The sequence below is a fragment of the Capricornis sumatraensis genome, chromosome 2 (genome assembly GCF_032405125.1).
Source record: "Capricornis sumatraensis isolate serow.1 chromosome 2, serow.2, whole genome shotgun sequence".
NCBI lineage: Eukaryota > Metazoa > Chordata > Mammalia > Artiodactyla > Bovidae > Capricornis > Capricornis sumatraensis.
The window spans coordinates 7,059,818-7,078,777 of NC_091070.1; positions in this window are offsets into that span (position 1 = coordinate 7,059,818).

Consider the following 18,960-nt stretch of genomic DNA (forward strand, 5'->3'; position numbering starts at 1 on the left):
CGGAGGAAGACACTGGTAACCCACTCCAGCATTCTTGCTGGCTCATCGAAAAAGCACGAGAGCTCCAGGAAAACATCTACTTCTGCTTTCTTGACTATGCCAAAGCCTTTGACTGTGTGGATCACAATAAACTGTGGAAAATTCTGAAAGAAATGGGCATGCCAGACCACCTGACCTGCCTCTTGAGAAATCTGTATGCAGACCAGGAAGCAACAGTTAGAACTGGACATGGAACAACAGACTGGTTCCAAATAGGAAAAGGAATATGTCAAGGCTATATACTGTCATCCTGCTTATTTAACTTATATGCAGAGTACATCATGAGAAACACTTGGCTGGAGGAAGCACAAGCTGGAATCAAGATTGCCAGGAGAAATATCAATGACCTGAGATATGCAGATGATATCACCCTTATGGCAGAAAGTGAAGAGAAACTAAAAAGCCTCTGGAGGAAAGCGAAAGAGGACAGTGAAAAAGCTTGCTTAAAGCTCAACATTCAGAACACGAAGATCATGGCGTCTGTTCCTATCACTTCATGGGAAATAGATGGGGAAACAGTGAAAACAGTGTCAGACTTTTCTGGACTCCAAAACCACTGCAGATGGTGACTGCAGCCATGAAATTAAAAGACGCTTACTCTTTGGAAGGAAAGTTATGACCAACCTAGATAGCATATTGAAAAGCAGAGACATTACTTTGCCAACAAAGTCCGTCTAGTCAAGGCTATGGTTTTTCCAGTATTCATGTATGGATGTGAGAGTTGGATTGTGAAGAAAACTGAGCACTGAAGAATTGATGCTTTTGAACTGTGGTGTTGGAGAAGACTCTTGAGAGTCCCTTGGACTGCAAGGAGATCCAACCAGTCCATCCTAAAGGAGATCAGTCCTGGGTGTTCATTGGAAGGACTGATGCTGAAGCTGAAATTCCAATACTTTGGCCACCTCATGGGAAGAGTGGACTCATTGAAAAGACCCTGATGCTGGGAGGGATTGGGAGCAGGAGGAGAAGGGGACCACAGAGGATGAGATGGCTGGATGGCATCACCAACTCAATGGACATGAGTTTGAGTGGACTCTGGGGGTTGGTGATGGACAGGGAGGCCTGGTGTGCTGCAATTCATGGGGTCACAAAAGTCAGACATGCCTGAATGACTGAACTGAACTGAACTATGTACTTTATTATTATTTTAAACTGTATTTTATTGATTTATTTTTGGCTGGGGTTGAGTCAGCTGTGGTGTACAGGCTTATTTGCCCTGTGCCATGTGGGATCTTAGTTCCCTGATCAAGAATGGAGCCCTCATCCCCTTCATTGAAAGGCAGATTCTTAACCTCTGGACCACCGGGGAAGTCTCAGCCAAGATACACTTCTTGACATCATCATGAACCTGCAATTCTCATATAACTAAATTATAGAACTTATTCCAGAAGAAAGGAACTTTATTATTTTTAATAAATCTACTGTTCATTTAGTCCTCTGCTCCCCATAAGTTAATAATCATGACAATGGTGCCACTTGTGTGATACCAGGTAACACCCTCATCTGGGCAAACAAAACAGAAACTCAAGTGCATCAGTGCCCGAGCATAGACTGACCCTTTTGCTAGCACATTTCCTAGTTTGTAACTTTGCTTTTCCAAAAGGCAAACCCATTTGGAAAGCCAGTGACCCATTTACTTTTATATATTGGTATATAAGTCCCCAAAGAACAGTAATGTTTAACTGTTATTGCAGATTGTGTTTTACAGTTGCCCAAGGTTGTGGCAAAGAGGGTGTTTTGGCTCTTTCACTGGAGTATGTTATCTGAAATATGTTATTTTACTGATTCAGAAATGCCTCACAAGCTGAGTTTTACTATCCATGTTACCAATAAACCATATTCCTTATCAGACTTCATTTTAGGTTCAAGTCCTAATCCAGAGATCTGGTTAAAACTGAGGCAGGAGAAATATCAATTAAGTGACTTTGTTTCTGTAACCTTGAGTTATATGTTATATGGATGCCTACTCCCTTTTATTTGACAAGCTCCTTTAGATTGTCCAAACAACAAACTCAGTTTTTGTGAAGTTAAAAATACAATGATTTAACTCTTTGCTGTATAAGCTTGGAACCTCACTGTTTGAAAATAAACTACTTACCATATAAATCTTTTACACCAAATCAATCTGACAAGAAAGAAATAATCATGGCATTTATTATTTAATATGTACTTCCACTATGTTTGTAAAGTTTTTGTTAGTTTAAAGTGGGCTCTGAAATGTACTATGACAATTGGTCAGGATAACAATTCTATGAGATGTAAATAAGGCTTAAATCTTTATGTCCATTTTACACTTGATAAGAAAAGATTCAGAGAGAAATCCGGTAAATATAAGTTTAGTATATGATGGATCTCAAGATCAAATAGTGGCCTTCTCATTCCTCATCAGAAATTTTTCACGTTCTTAAACTGTGGTTTCAGGAATCTTGGCAAACATGCAGTTTCTGATATTTGTGAGGCCACAAGCTTTACACTTAGAGATGAATTTGACAAAGCCTCAAGGTAAACTTTATACTTCCTGCAGTTCTATTTTAGAAAATTTCCTTGAGAGTCAATTTACTTCTTTGGAAGGAAAAGAAATCTTTTCAATCATGCTTGAATGTACTACAAAAGAAATGGAAATTTGTAAAGGGATGGAAGGTGATCCTACGAGTGGCCATATTGAGTCTGTCACACCTTAAACCTGATTGACATGAGGGCTAAATTATGATGATATATAGAGTGAATGAGCTGCATTCACTGTTCATGGCACACTTTTTTAGCACTACTCAGAATTCTCACTCACCAAGAGTACTGGCAGAATTTACGTGCACAGATTTGCTAAAATTATATACAGAATACATCACATGAAATGCTGGGCTGGATAAATGCCAAGTTGGACTCAAGATTCCCAGGAGAAGTATCAACAATATCAGATATAAAGGTGATGCCACTCTAATGGCAGAAAGTAAAGAGGAACTAAAGAACTTCTTGATGAAGGTAAAAGAGAAGTGAAAAAGCTGGCTTAAAACTCAGCTTTCAAAAAACTAAGATCATGGAATCTGATTCCATCACTTCATGACAAATAGATGGGAAAAAAAATTGGAAACAGTGGCAGATTTTATTATCCTGGACTCCAAAATCACTGTGGACAGTGCCTGCAGCCACGAAATTAAGACACTTGCTTCTTGAAAGAAAAGCTATGACAAACCTAGACAGCATATTAAAAGCAGAGACATTGCTTTGCCAACAAAGGTCTTTATAGACAAAGCTATGGTTTTTCCACTAGGCATGTAGCGATATGAGTGTTGAACCATAAAGAAGGCTGAGTGCCAAAGAATTGATACTTTTGAATTCTGGTGCTGGAGAAGACTCTTGAGAGACTCTTGGACTTCAAGGCTATTAAAACAGTCAGTCCTAAAGGAAATCAACCCTGAATATTCTTTGGAAGGACTGATGCTGAAGCTGAAGCTCCAGTACTTTGGCCACCTGATTTGAAGAGCTGATTCACTGGAAAAGACACTGCTGTTTGGAAAGATTGAGGGCAGGAGGAGAAGGGAACGACAGAGGATGAGATGACTGGATGGCATCATAGACTCAATGGACATGAGTTTGAGTAAACTCTGGGAGATGGGGAAGGACAGGGAAGCCTGGAGTGCTGCAGTCCATGGGGTCACAAAGAGTCAGACATGACTTAGTGACTAAAAAAGACATATGATAAATGGAATTTAAACATAAAAACAGACATTTAAGAATAGTGCCAAGACAGAATTGTTCATATTCATGATTATCATAACAAGATATCCTAACACGACGTTGAAACCTTAGAGAACTTATACTTTCAGTCTCCCACTGGGTTGCTCTTTATCCAAGACTCTTGAATTCATTCTCTCTTTTGTTCCCACCAGTGTTCCACTAGTTTAAGAATTCTCCTTACCTCATCACTGATCATTTTTGACACAATCCAAGTCTCCATCTTTCAATCCAAACTGCATGCAGCTACATATTTCTCTAATATTTTTATCTTATCATTCCCAAACAATTGACCTTCATTACCATTGCTAACAAATGAATTGCATCCCCAACTTTTTCATATCATGATACACAGAGAAATGATACCTATTCACATAGCAGGGCAAATGAAAGACATTGGATGCCTCTGGGGCTCCATGAAAGAATGAATTATTCTTATTTTACATAAGTAAAAGATACAGAAAACAAAAGAAATATTAAAAAAGTTAAATTTTTAATTCTTTGAACATTTAAACAGGATATATTAAAAAGCTTTACAATAGAAACATGAATTGGCTTCTGTGAACATTTTATTTTCCCAGATTTTAACTTGAAAATTGATCAATACTTTCAATGGTTGCTGCAGGTTTTTCAGATATCTTCAACAGGAAATTTTATTCACACATGTAGGTGGTAGCAAATGGCAAAAGAAAGTTTATGATTTATTTACACCAATTGAAGGAAATTATCTTTAAGTATTAACAAGACTTCAGAGTACTAAGTCTCTAAATTGTGCTCCAAATATATATTCATTCTTTAAAACCATCACTCTTCCTTTTATACTATTAAAATAAAACGCTGAAATTTCTTATCGCTATGAAAATGGATGTGAAATTCAAATGGTTTAATATCATGAATTTCAAAATATTGATAAAATATTGTCTATTAAAATTTGCAATTATTCTTAATGATTAAAATTAGAAGACTCATTAAATAATATTAATGAGCATTCTAACCATACTCTCCTGAAGTTATGTTTTTGCTTAAAGTGCATGCTGCTGCTGCTGCTGCTGCTGCTGCTGCTGCTGCTGCTGCTGCTAAGTCACCTCAGTCTTGACCAACTCTGTGTGACCCCATAGATGGCATCCCACCAGGCTCCACCATCCCTGGAATTCTCCAGGCAAGAACACTGGAGTGGGTTGCCATTTTTTTCTCCAACACATGAAAGTGAAAATTGAAAGGGAAGGTGCTCAGTCGTGTCCGACTCTTCGCAACCCCATGGACTGCAGCCCACCAGACTCCTCAGTCCAAGGGAATTTCCAGGCAAGAGTACTGGAGTGGGTTGCCATTGCTGTATCAATATATGGTAATATTTTTCATGTAGTTTTTACAATAATGATATATTTATTTAAGGTATTCAAACTTTCTCTTCAATTAGTTGCTTTGGCTAAACACTAAGTGCAGGTGGCTGCGGCCGGCGCACTAGCTACCCCACGTCCGAGGTCAGGGGCAGAAGCCGGAAGAACCCCATGCCTGAAGGGTGGCGGCCTAGAGGAGTTACCCCACGTCCAAGGTCAAGGGCAGTGGCCTAGAGTGCCAGGCTGCGACAGCGCAGGAACACCCGAGAGGAGCTACCCTGCCTCCGAGGTCAGAGGCGACAGCCGAGAGGAGCTACCCCGTGTCCGAGGCCAGGGATGACGGCTGAGTGGAGCTACCCAAAGCCTGAAGCCAGGGGTGGCGGCAGGGAGGAGCAACCCCACTACCAAGGAGTGGTGGCTGCGTGGGCACAGGAGGGCCTAGAGGAGCCATCCCACGTTGAAGGTCAGGAAAGGCAGTGGTGAGGAGATACCTCTTGTCCAAGGTAAGAAGCAGCAGCTGTGCTTTGCTGGAGCAGCCATGAAGAGATACCGCATGCCCAAGGTCAAAGAAACCCAAGTAAGATGGTAGGTGTTGCAAGAGGGCATCAGAGGGCAGACACACTGAAACCATAATCACAGAAAACTAGTTAATCCAATCACACTAGGACCACAGCCATGTCTAACTCAATGAAACCAAGCCATGCCTGCGGGGCAACCCAGGGTGGGCGGGTCATGGTGGAGAGGTCTGACAGAATGTGGTCCACTGGAGAATGGAATGGCAAACCACTTCAGTACTCTTGCCTTGAGAACCCCATGAACAGTATGAAAAGGCAAAATGATAGGATACTGAAAGAGGAACTCCCCAGGTCAGTAGGTGCCCAATATGCTACTGGAGATAATTGGAGAAATAACTCTAGAAAGAATGAAGGGATGGAGCCAAAGGAAAAACAATACCCAGCTGTGGATGTGACTGGTGATAGAAGCAAGGTCTGATGTTGTAAAGAGCAATATTGCATAGGAACCTGGAATGTCGGGTCCATGAATCAAGGCAAATTAGAAGTGGTCAAACAAGAGATGGCAAGAGTGAACACCGACATTCTAGGAATCCGCCAACTAAAATGGACTGGAATGGGTGAATTTAACTCAGATGACCATTATATCTACTACTGCAGGCAGGAATCTCTCAGAAGAAATGGAGAGGCTATCATGGTCAACAAAAGAGTCCGAAATGCAGTACTTGGATGCAATCTCAAAAATGACAGAATGATCTCTGTTCATCTCCAAGGCAAACCATTCAATATCACGGTAATCCAAGTCTATGCCCCAACCAGTAACACTGAAGAAGCTGAAGTTGAATGGTTCAGTGAAGACCTACAAGACCTTTTAGAACTAACACCTAAAAAAGATGTCCTTTTCATTATAGGGGACTGGAATGCAAAAGTAGGAAGTCAAGAAACACCTGGAGTAACAGGCAAATTTTGGCTTGGAATGCAGAATCAAACAGGGCAAAGGCTAACAGAGTTTTGCCAAGAAAATGCACTGGTCATAGCAAACACCCTCATCCAACAACAAAAGAGAAGACTCTAAACATGGACATCACCAGATGGTCAACATCGAAATCAGATTGATTATATTCTTTGCAGCCAAAGATGGCGAGGCTCTATACAGTCAACAAAAACAAGACCAGTAGCTGACTGTGGCTCAGATCATGAACCCCTTGTTACGAAATTCAGACTTAAACTGAAGAAAGTAGGGAAAACTGCTAGACCATTCAGGTATGACCTAAATCAAGTCCCTAATGATTATACAGTGGAAGTGAGAAATAGATTTAAGGGCCTAGATCTGATAGAGTGCCTGAAGAACTATGGAATGAGGTTTGTGACATTGTACAGGAGACAGGGATCAAGACTATCCCCATGGAAAAAAAATGCAAAAAAGCAAAATGACTGTCTGGGGAGGACTTACAAATAGCTGTGAAAAGAAGAGAGGTGAAAAGCAAAGGAGAAAAGGAAAGATATAAGCATTTGAATGCAGAGTTCCAAAGAATAACAAGAAGAGATAAGAAAGCCTTCTTCAGCGATCAATGCAAAGAAATAGGGGAAAAGAACAGAATGGGAAAGACTAGAGATCTCTTCAAGAAAATTAGAGATACAAAGGGAACATTTCATGGAAAAATGGGCTCAATAAAGGACAGAAATGGTATGGGCCTAACAGAAGCAGAAGATATTAAGAAGAGGTGGCAAGAATACACAGAAGAACTGTACAGAAAAGAGCTTCATGACCCAGATAATCACAATGGTGTGATCATGCATCTAGAGCCAGACATCCTGGAATGTGAAATCAAGCGGGCCTTAGAAAATATCACTATAAACAAAGCAAGTGGAGGTGATGGAAGTCCTGTTGAGCTATTTCAAATCCTGAAAGATGATGCTGTGAAAGTGCTGCATTCAATATGCCAGCAAATTTGGAAAACTCAGAAGTCGCCACAGGACTGGAAAAGGTCAGTTTTAATTCCAATCCCAAAGAAAGGCAATGCCAAAGAATGCTCAGACTACTGCACAATTGCACTCATCTCACATGCTATTAAAGTAATGCTCAAAATTCTGCAAGCCAGGCTTCAGCAATACATGAAACATGAACTTCCTGATGTTCAAGCTGGTTTTAGAAAAGGCAGTGGAACCAGAGATCAAATTGCCAACATCTGCTGGATCATGGAAAAAGCAAGAGAATACCAAAAAAACCATCTATTTCTGCTTTATGACTATGCCAAAACCTTTGACTCTGTGGATTACAATAAACTGTGGAAGATTCTGAGAGAGATGGGAATACCAGACCACCTGACCTGCCTCTTGAGAAATCTGTATGCAGACCAGGAAGCAACAGTTATAACTGTACATGGAACAACAGACTGGTTTCAAATAGGAAAAGGAGTACATCAAGGCTGTATATTGTCACCCTGCTTATTTAACTTATATGCAGAGTACATCATGATAAACACTTGGCTGGAAGAAGCACAAGCTGGAATCAAGACTGTCAGGAGAAATATCAATAACCTCAGATGTGCAGATGACACCACCCTTATGGCAGAAAGTGAAGAGGAACTAAAAAGCCTCTGGAGGAAAGTGAAAGAGGAGAATAAAAAAAGTTGGCTTAAAGCTCAACATTCAGAAAACGAAGATCATGGCATCCAGTCCCATTACTTCATGGGAAATAGATGTGGAAACAGTGGAAACAGTGTCAGACTTTATTTTTTGGGCTCCAAAATCACTGCAGATGGTGACTGCAGCCATGAAATTAAAAGATGCTTACTCCTTGGAAGAAAAGTTATGACCAACTTAGATAGTATATTCAAAAGCAGAGATATTACTTTGCTGACTAAGGTCCATCCAATCAAGGCTATGGTTTTTCCTGTGGTCATGTATGGATGTGAGAGTTGGACTGTGAAGATGGCTGAGCGCTGAAGAATTGATGCTTTTGAACTGTGGTGTTGGAGAAGACTCTTGAGAGTCCCTTGGACTGCAGGAAGATCCAACCAGTCCATTCTGAAGGAGATCAGCCCTGGGATTTCTTGGGAAGCAATGATGCTAAAGCTGAAACTCCAGTACTTTGGCCACCTCATGGGAAGAGTTGACTCATTGGAAAAGACTTGATGCTTGGAGGGATTGGGGACAGGAGGAGTAGGGGACGACCGAGGATAAGATGGCTGGATGGCATCACGGACTCAATGGACGTGAGTCTGAGTGAACTCTGGGAGTTGGTGATGGACAGGGAAGCGTCCCGTGCTGCAATTCATGGGGTCACAAAGAGTTGGACACGACTGAGCAACTGAACTGTACTGAACGAATAATTATTCTTTAACAATGCATAAAATGATCATTAGTCACACCAATTACAAAGAAATTTTAAAAATTCTTAGCTCATAAACTTTTGTTTTTTTGTTGTTGTTGTTTGTTTTTTACTTAGCAAAAGGACTTCATATGTAACAAAAGCCAGTGATATTCTAATACTTTGCACAAAGCTGAAGAAATATAGTGACCTGAATTCTATTAGAATTATCATCTTCTAATATAATTTAATATACATCTGAATCTAGAGACAGGCTATGTGCTAAGCCTTCTCTGTGAATTCAAAATTGATTATTTAAATGTCAGACTTCTCAGAATAAATGTTAATGAATGTTACAATATAATTTCTCTCCCAAGGCAAGACACTTTTGTCAGTAAATGAGTGTTATTAACAATATATAAAAAAAATCTTGGGTCATCTTAATTTGCTATTTTGATGAATATTTACCATTAATAATGTGGCTAATTTATTAATACTAATTTACTGACTCTTCAGAGCAATCTGTGACATAGAACATACTTCTCTCTGCATTTGAAAACTTAGTGTGCTGCAGTAGAATGTTCAAATAGCTTGGTGTGGACCAAGCAAGTAAAAGGCACAGCTTTGGTCTGCCTCAGGCAATGCTGAGGTTTGAGTTCACCTACGATTCATTGGGTCGCAAAGAGTCAGACACTACCGAGCGACTGAACTGAACTGAACTGATACTCTTGCCAGGAAAATTCCACTGACTGAGGAGCCTGGTAGGCTACAGTCCATGGGGTCAGAAAGAGTCAGACACGACTGACTGACTTCACTTCACTTCATAAGGTTGCTGGTCACGGCTCTTGACTTTGTATTCTGCCTCTGTGTACGATGCACACAGTTATGAGTCTTTTCATATAGCCCTATTTTCAAAATATTTGTTTCCACTTGAATATTCTAAGTATTTTGTTTTGATATGTCCATGATGAAAATAGACAATCTTCCTAGTGTTTCTTTTCATGGTCTCTAACCAGTACAATATATATATTTTTTTCATCCTCTGAATTCATATGAATATATCATGGACACAGGCACTATTCGAAATAGTATCTTTTCTATTTCTTTGCTTCATGGGTCCCCAACACTAGTCTTGGAAACCAGCTCTGTAACTTGTGAAGCATTTTGCATTTCTCGACGTATGATCTTGTGACTAGGCACTTTACTATGATCTCATGCTGCTGGAACTAACCTCACGAGGGTAACTTGCTTCTTATTTTATACTTAGAGACATTTAAAAGAGCCACAAGCTCTTTTCTGTTCCATAGAGATATTTTGTTTAGTAAGGTGTTAAAGTAGTTAAATTAGCAATGTTGTTTATTTTTAAAATATAACTAAAAGGTAACAGTTTTAGGCTGAGATAGAGAATTACAGGAACACATGAAAGCAAAGACAATCTATTTTATTTTACATGATTAGGTAATATAACTTATTCGGTATTAAGAGTAAAGTTTTTGAGACTGTTGTAGTTTGTATGTTATATAACTTTACAGTTGCAATCAAATAGCTGCGTGTCTTGGTACTAAAACTGGGATTTATTATATTATATATATGCATATATATATTACAGGAGGCAGTTCTACTCTGTGTATATATATATATTATATATAGTGAAAGAGACATTTCTGTTCTGAACTTCAGAAGGGTCACTTCTCTAGCAAAATTTGTAATCTTTTCACATTCTGCTTCAGAGCTTTCTCCAAAACAAAATCATCTAATTCAAACCTAAGTGCATCGGGAATCATGGGAGAATTAACACCATCCAGGGGTCACATGTAGTCAGTGGGGGCTGGGAGCAGATGGAGAGATTCTCCAGTTATCCTCTTCCACAGAGGAGGAAGTCCTTCTTTTCCTGACTTACTTGTCTAGAAGATCCTGGAAGAGCCACATCCTTGCAGCTCAGAACAACAGGACTTCACGCTGGCTTGTCTATTTCCCTGCCTCACTCCTTACTCCTCTCATTCCCACCTCTTCCAAACCCCTCCCTAATAAACTACAGGAACTATAGTACTTGCCTCAAACCCTACTTTTTTAAGAGTATCACAAGAAAACAATAGACACCAGATCATTTTAAGAAATTTTTAGTTAATTAGCATCAACAATTTAAAAACAGTAAGCATGGGGTAAGCAAAGTATAAAGTTCAAATACTATATTCAATTAACTTTCTAGAAAATATGCAAAATAAAATATGATTATGTATATGATCAAAATGCTTTAATATGCAACTTCTGAATTTTGAAATATCCAAGCTCATTGAAATATTTGATTGCACTTTCCACTCATATTTTTAAGTATAATTTATTTTCCCCAAACAATAGTGCTGCTGCTGCTGCTAAGTCGCTTCAGTCGTGTCTGATTCTGTGCGACCCCATAGATGGCAGCCCACTAGGCTCCTCTGTCCCTGGGAGAATCAACATTTAACTAGTTTTTAACATCAAATGTCAAAATTAGTTAATAGTTCTTATAGAAAGATGAAGAGAGAGCAATAGTGAGTGGAGGGCAGGATGGAGGAAGGAAAAAACATTTGAAAAACATTTAGAAAATAATGACTGTCTCTTTGTATGTATACCTGTTCCAGTAAAGTTTTGGTTTCTTGTTAGCTTCTATTTTTTATTTGCAATATTATATTAGTTAAGGCATATAACAAAATTATTCAATATTTTTAAGACTGTGCTCCATTTAAAGTTTTATAAAATAATCACTGTATTCCTTGTGCCATAAAATATACGCTCATTGCTTATTTATTTTATACATAGTTTTTTGTACCTCTTAATTGCCTAAACCTGTTTTGGCCCTCCCCTTTTCTGCTCCCCATTGATAACCACTATTTTATTCTCTATAGAGTCTGTTTCTGTATGTGATATAGATTCACTTGTTTTATTTTTAGATTCCATGGGCAAGTGATAACATCCACTGCTTGTCTTTCTCTGACTTATTTCACTAAGCATAGTATCCTCTGGATTTATGCATCTTGTTGCAAAGATCAGAATTTCATTCTTTTTCATGTAATATGCCATATTTATATATGCCATAATTTCTTTATCCATTCATTTTTCAGTGAACACTAGCTTCCATATCTTGGCTATTGTAAACAATGCTGCTATGAACATTGGGGCACATATACATTTCCAAATTATTGCTTTCATATTTTTTAGATATATACCCAGGAGTGGAATTGCTGGGACATATGGTTGTTCTATTTTTAGTTATTTGAAGAAACTCCATACTGTTTTCCATAATGACTACATCAAATTGGATCCTCACCAACAGTGTAGAGGACTTCCACTTTCTTCACATTTTCACCAGCATTTGCTATTTACAGGCTTTTTTAATGTTAGCTATTCTGATAGCTCATTATGGTTTTGATTTGCAATTCTCTGATGATAAGCAAAGTTGAACATCTTTTCATCTGCCTGATGACAATCTACATGTCTTCTTTTGAGAAATATTAATCTCTTCTTCCCATTTTTAAATCTTTGTTTGTTTATTTGTTTCACATTGAGTTGTATGAAATGTTTTTATGTTTTTAATATTAATTCCTTATCAGTCATATCATGTGCAAATACTCTCTCCTGTTCAGCAGGTAGTCTTTCCATTTTGTTGGTTTTCTTTGCTATGCAAAACTTTTAAATTTAATTAGTTCCATTTGTTTAATTTTATTTTTATTTCTTTTGTCTTAAGAGGTAGATGAGAAAAACAGTCCCTGCAATTTATGTCACAGAGTTGGTTTCAGACCTTACATATAACTCTTTAATCAATTCTGAGTTTATTTTTATATGTGATGTGAGAAAATGTTTTAATTTCATCCTGTTATATATAGCCATCCAATTTTTCCCACACCACTTGTTGAAGGTACTGTCTGAATCATGGTATATACTTTGCCATCCATGATATCCTCAATAATGACTGTCCCGGAGCATCCCAGTAATTGACTCACACGTTATAGCTGTGCTGCAGGTTTGAGGACATTCTAGTCAAAAGCAAAAGACTATGCCCGAGTCCCACTCTCTCTATTGGCATGAATGCGGCCCAGTTTCTCAACCCAGGCCCCAAACATCTTTTCTTACTATTTTTTCTGTTAGGCCTTCCTTTTCAATCAAACTTATGATTTTGAAATTTCATATCTATCTGCTCATGAATCAGGACTCTTCTTTCCTCCTTTTTTCCATCCTTCTTCTCTGGTTTATTTCATTTGAGATATTCTAATACATTTACTTTCTCATGATATAAAGTTCTTCCTCTCCTTGCCTACTAATGTCAACCTGCAGTGTATTTCAAATCTCAGTTTAAAATGATCTTCAAAATACTGGATCTCACCAAAGTTGCAAGCTAGTTTAAAATAGCTTTGTATAATGTATCACCAAAGAATTTTAAAATGATATACTTGAAGTTGAGCATTTGTTATATTGGAAGTACTCTGCTACATGCATTCTATAAATTCTATTTTGTTTTCCTATCAAACACTGCAGGAACGTAATATTACATTTATCTATCAAAATGTTATATATCCTCTTTTAGTTAACACAGCTAGTAAGTGACAGACTAATGTTTGCTTCCACATTTTACAACATTAACACACATCTGTGCTCATAATGGAGAGTGGGGTGGGGGAGAGTTAATACTAACTCTGAAATTTATATTAGTATAATTTAAAGCATAGAAAGATTATACATAACATATATATTTATATTAATTTCAATGGAAACATTAAAGTAAAAATCATAAAAAATAATAGTTAAATGGGAGAATGTTTCAAATTCTGTTTTTCCTATGTGTCCATTCCTTTCCCAATTCCTCTGTCTAAACTAGCCCTGCCATATTGTTTAGCTCAACTTGAATTGAACTTTATACAACTGGAATTAGATTGTATTTACTTTTCTACAATATTCTTTTTCTATTCAATGTTAAGTTTTAAAGACCTATACATGTTTTCACACATGTATGTGCTAAGTCACTTCAGCCACATCCAAATCTTGAGACCCTGTGAACAGTAGCCCAGCAGGCTTTTCTGTCCATGGGGTTCTCTAAGAAAGCATACTGAAGTGGGTTGCCATGACCTCCTCCAAGGGACCTTCCCAACACAGGGATAGAACCTGCGTCTCCTGTATCTCCTGCATTTGCAGGTGAGTTCTTTACCACTATCGCCACCTGGGAAGCTCCATTTGTACACATAGCTCTAATTTTGTTTCACTGCTTTAAAATATTCTATTTAGTGAATGTATTTTAATTCATTAATCAACATTATTTTGCTGGACTTTTGTTTTTCTCCAGTTTTTTTCAGTTATAATAATGCTTCTAATAATTATTTCCCATGTGATCCAGTACATACAAATGATTTTCTCTAGTCCATATTAGTGAATGAGAGTATAATTGCTGCATATATATATCTTCAAAGTTACTATATAGTTCCTATTTTAAGTACTAATTTCAGCACTTTATGAATATGCATTGCACTATACTGTCAAAATCTTTGGTATTTTCAGACTTTGACTTTTGCTAACCTGGAGGCTTTGAAATGGGATATCACAAAGTAATAACCTGACATGTTTTTTATTGCTAATTGACATTTCCTACTTCTGTTAATTATCTGCTCTGCCTTCCTCACTCTTCTATTCAGTTGTAGTTTTTGTTGTTGTTGTTATTGATAGTAGAAAATGCTACATGTTCTGAACATTGATCCTTTTTATCTTTAGTCTATAAACACTATAAACATGTGATTTCTTTTCTCATCTGTTTGGTAGAATCTATTGGCAAATTCAAGGTCCTAATTTTAATTAGTAAAATTAATCAATATTTCCTTTAAGTTAAACTTATTCTCTACCTAAAATCCATGAACTTTTTAAAGGTTTTCTTCTAAAATTTTAAAATTTGCTCTTCATAAAATTGTCTGAAATTTCTGAGTATAATGTGAATTTCAAATTTAATTACATTTTTCATATAATTTTGTGATTTGTCCTTTTTAAAGTAAATAATCCATTTTAATTGAAGTATAATTGATGCCTAATATTATAATAGTTTCTGGTGTTGAACATAGTGATTCAGTATTTTTACATATTGTAAAATGACCACCATGTTAAGTCTAGTTCCATCTTTTATTATACAAAGTTATTACAATACAATTTATTCTTTTTCTGTGATCTACAATGCCATGTTCTCAGACTTCAAGTTTCAGTATGTATGTGGATTGTGTTTCTAAGCTTTCTTCTATTCCTTTTATTGATGAAATTATATTCAACATTCAGAAAACTAAGAAAATGGTATCTGGTCCCATCACTTCATGGCAAATAGATGGGGAAACAATGGAAACAGTGAGAAACCCTGTTTTATTGGGCTCCCAAATCACTGCAGATGGTGACTGCAGCCATGAAATTAAAAGACACTTGCTCCTTGGAAGAAAAGCTATGCCCAACATAGAAAGCGTATTAAAAAGCAGAGACATTACTTTGCCAACAAAGGTCCATCTAGTCAAGGGTATGGTTTTTCCATTAGTCATGTATGGATGAGAGAGTTGGACTATAAAGAAAGCTGAGTGCCTAAGAATTAATGCTTTTTAAAAATTAACTAATTTATTTTAGTTGGAGGTTAGTTACTTTACAATATTGTAGTGGTTTATGCTGGGCATACACACCAAAGAAACCAGACTTGAAAGAGACATGTATACCCCAATGTTCATTGCAGCACTGTTTACAATAGCTAGGACATGGAAGCAACCTAGATGTCCATCAGTAGATGAATGGATAAGAAAGCTTTGGTACATATACACAATGGGCTATTACTCAGCTATTAAAAATAATGCATTTGAATCAGTTCTAATTGAGGTGGATGAAACTGGAGCCTATTTTACAGAGTGAAGTAAGTCAGAAAGAAAAACACAAATACAGTATATTAATTCATATATATGGAATTTAGAAAGATGAAAACGATGACCCAATATGCAAGACAGCAAAACAGACACAGATATAAAAACTGATGCCTTTGAATTGTGGTGTTGGAGAAGACTCTTGAGGGTCCTTTGGACTGCAGGGAGATCCAACCAGTCAGTCCTAAAGGATATAAGTCCTGAATATTAATTGGAAGGACTGATTCTAAAACTGAAACTCCAATACTTTGGCCACCTGATGTGAAGAACTGGCTCACTGGAAAAGACCCTGATGCTGGGAAAGGTTGAAAGTGGGAGGAGAGGTGGACAACAGAGGATGAGATGGTTGTATGGCATCACCGACTCGATGCACATGAGTTTGAGTAAACTCTGGGAGTGGGTGATGGACAGGGATGCCTGGTGTGCTGCAGTCCATGGGATTGGAAAGAGTTGGACATGACTGAGCGACTAACTGAACTGAACTGAACTGAGTCAATAACATACCTTTAAAGTACTATAGCTTTATTATACTCATTGGAATATAGTAAGACTAAGCCTGTCACATTTTTCTTATTATTCAATAAGTATTTACTATGCTTGGACTTTTGCTATTCCATATACAATTTAGAATTGGCCTCCTGAAAAAAAAAAGAAGAAGAATTGGCCTACTGAACTTGTAGATTCTGAACTTGTAGATACTGAACTTATAGTAGGGAGGAAAAGGGGATGACAGAGAATGAGATGATTGGATGGGATCACCGACTCAATGGACATGAGTTTGAATGGACATAATTTAAAAATTATGAGATGATGTTTAATTACTTCAGTTTTTGCTCAAATATAAATGCAATTGAAATTTTTTTGTTGTTTTTGGATTATGGTTTTCTATCTACCTATCTTGCTAAATTCTATCATTACTTCTGATAATTTGTTTGTAGATTTGAGGGCTGTTTGTATGTAGAAAAATCATATAGATTGTGGATGCAATGTCTTTATTTGTGATCGAGCACTATCCTATTTATTTATTCCATAAAGAATGCTTACAATTACAGATATGTTTTTTAGTATTAAGTATTTTAAGTATTTCCATCAGTTTCTAAGGTAGGTAGCATGCTCATTGAAGTAGATAATTGAAATCAGCCTTAATTATTTGTGTATCACTTTCTAAAGGTACGTAAAAAATACTTTATACTCTAGAAATATAATATAATCATATAAACAGTTCTCTATTATAAACAAGGTAAAGTCCAGGAGTTTTACTTTAGAACATATTTTATTTTTGGCCCTGCCACAGCTTGTGAGATCTTAGTTTTCTGTCTATGAGTTGAACTCAAGCCCTAGGTATTTAGAAGACAGAATTCTAACCACTAGACCAACAGGGAATTCCTTTACTCTAGAACTTAAATCTCTTGAATATTCACCACCAGCATACTTTTCCTAATAATGTATATTTCAAGAAAATGTGACTATGCACAGTTGCACGATATGCCCTTAAAATGATTAGCTCTACATGCTTCTCTTCAGCCTGTTGAGATCTGTCTATCCAGAGGGAAAAACAATACAACAGACTGTAGGCATTGGAACATACTGATGCAAAGCTGATGACCTATTTTCTTCCCTTGCTTATATAAGTCAATTATGTTCATATGTTTAAATAATGTATACTTTTATGTATTTGCAATGATCCCCAAAATAACAAAACTAGTGTGGAAGAGGGCAATACCAGGAAATTATAGTCTAAATATCCATATTAAAGCCAAAGCTAATAGCTCCAGTCATGGCGGTTTAGTCACTAAGTCGAATCTGACTCTTGCGACCCCAGGGACTGCAGCTTGCCAGGCTCCGTCTATGGGATTCTCCAGGCAAGATTACTGGAGTGCTATTTCCTTCTCCAAGGGATCTTCCTGACCCAGGGACTGAACCCACACATTCTGTATCTCCTACATTGCAGGAAGATTCTTTACCAATTGAGCTATGAGGGACGTTCATTCATATTTTCCATTTATTTATCTGCTGTTTGTTTGTTTGTTTTTTTCATTTGATTAGAAAAAAGACAAAGGAAGTGAAGGCTCTAGTAGATGCCCACCAGTTCCACGATGTATTTGTAATCTTAAGAGGATAGCTTCATGCAGAAAATGAATCTATGAATGAAATCCAGAAGCCACATATGCTATAACTGATCTTTTTTATTATTATATTTAATTTCAAATTAGATTGCTTTATAGAGTTCAACATTTTAACACTTCTGATTTCAAGACAGATATATTACTTTCATCATTTCACTCCCTTATTATTTACTTCCCTGGAAATCAGATAAAAATTATATTTCTAATCATTAAAATGATTGGTATATTGGTGTACTACATCTCTAAACATTAAATGGTTGGTGTAGCGAAGCCTGGTGTGCTGCAGTCCATTGGGTCACAAAGAGTCGAACAGGAGTAAGTGAATGAACTGGACTGAATCATTAAAATAGTATGAAGCTACTTAAAATAACTGGTCCTAATATCAAAATCGGGTTTCATATTGATGATTGGTGTATATAGCTACAACTAGTTGATAAAGAATTTTTCTGCAGTGCAGAAGACCCAGGTTCAATTCCTGGGTCAGAAAGGTCCCTGGAGACGGGAAGGGCTACACATTCCAATATTCTTGCCTGAAGAATCCCCTTGACGGAGGAGCCTGGCAGGTTACAGTCTGCTGGATGGCAAAGAGTCAGACGTGACTGAGCAACGTGACTTACACAGCATCTGAAGATTCTATTTTTTTTAATTAATACAGTTAACAAGTTGAAATAATCAGAAAATTGCAGTAAGCTCAATATTTACTGCAGTTTGAGAACAATAGCAACATGACCATATTTTCTTGTTGCTTTAAATTTAGCAAATTTAATAACAATTTTTTAAAAAATCCATAGCTCTTGATAATTTGTAGATCTTTATTTTTATTTTTTTTCCCTCAATCTATGCTTGAGGCTTCATTTGATTAAGGAATGTTTATCTAATAAGCTAGTTTTGTGAATATGAAAAGATACAACTAAGTGCTGTATACCTTTTGAGGATAAACTGTTTTGATAGTGTATAAACCAAGGCTATATATTGTCATCCTGCTTATTTAACATATATGCA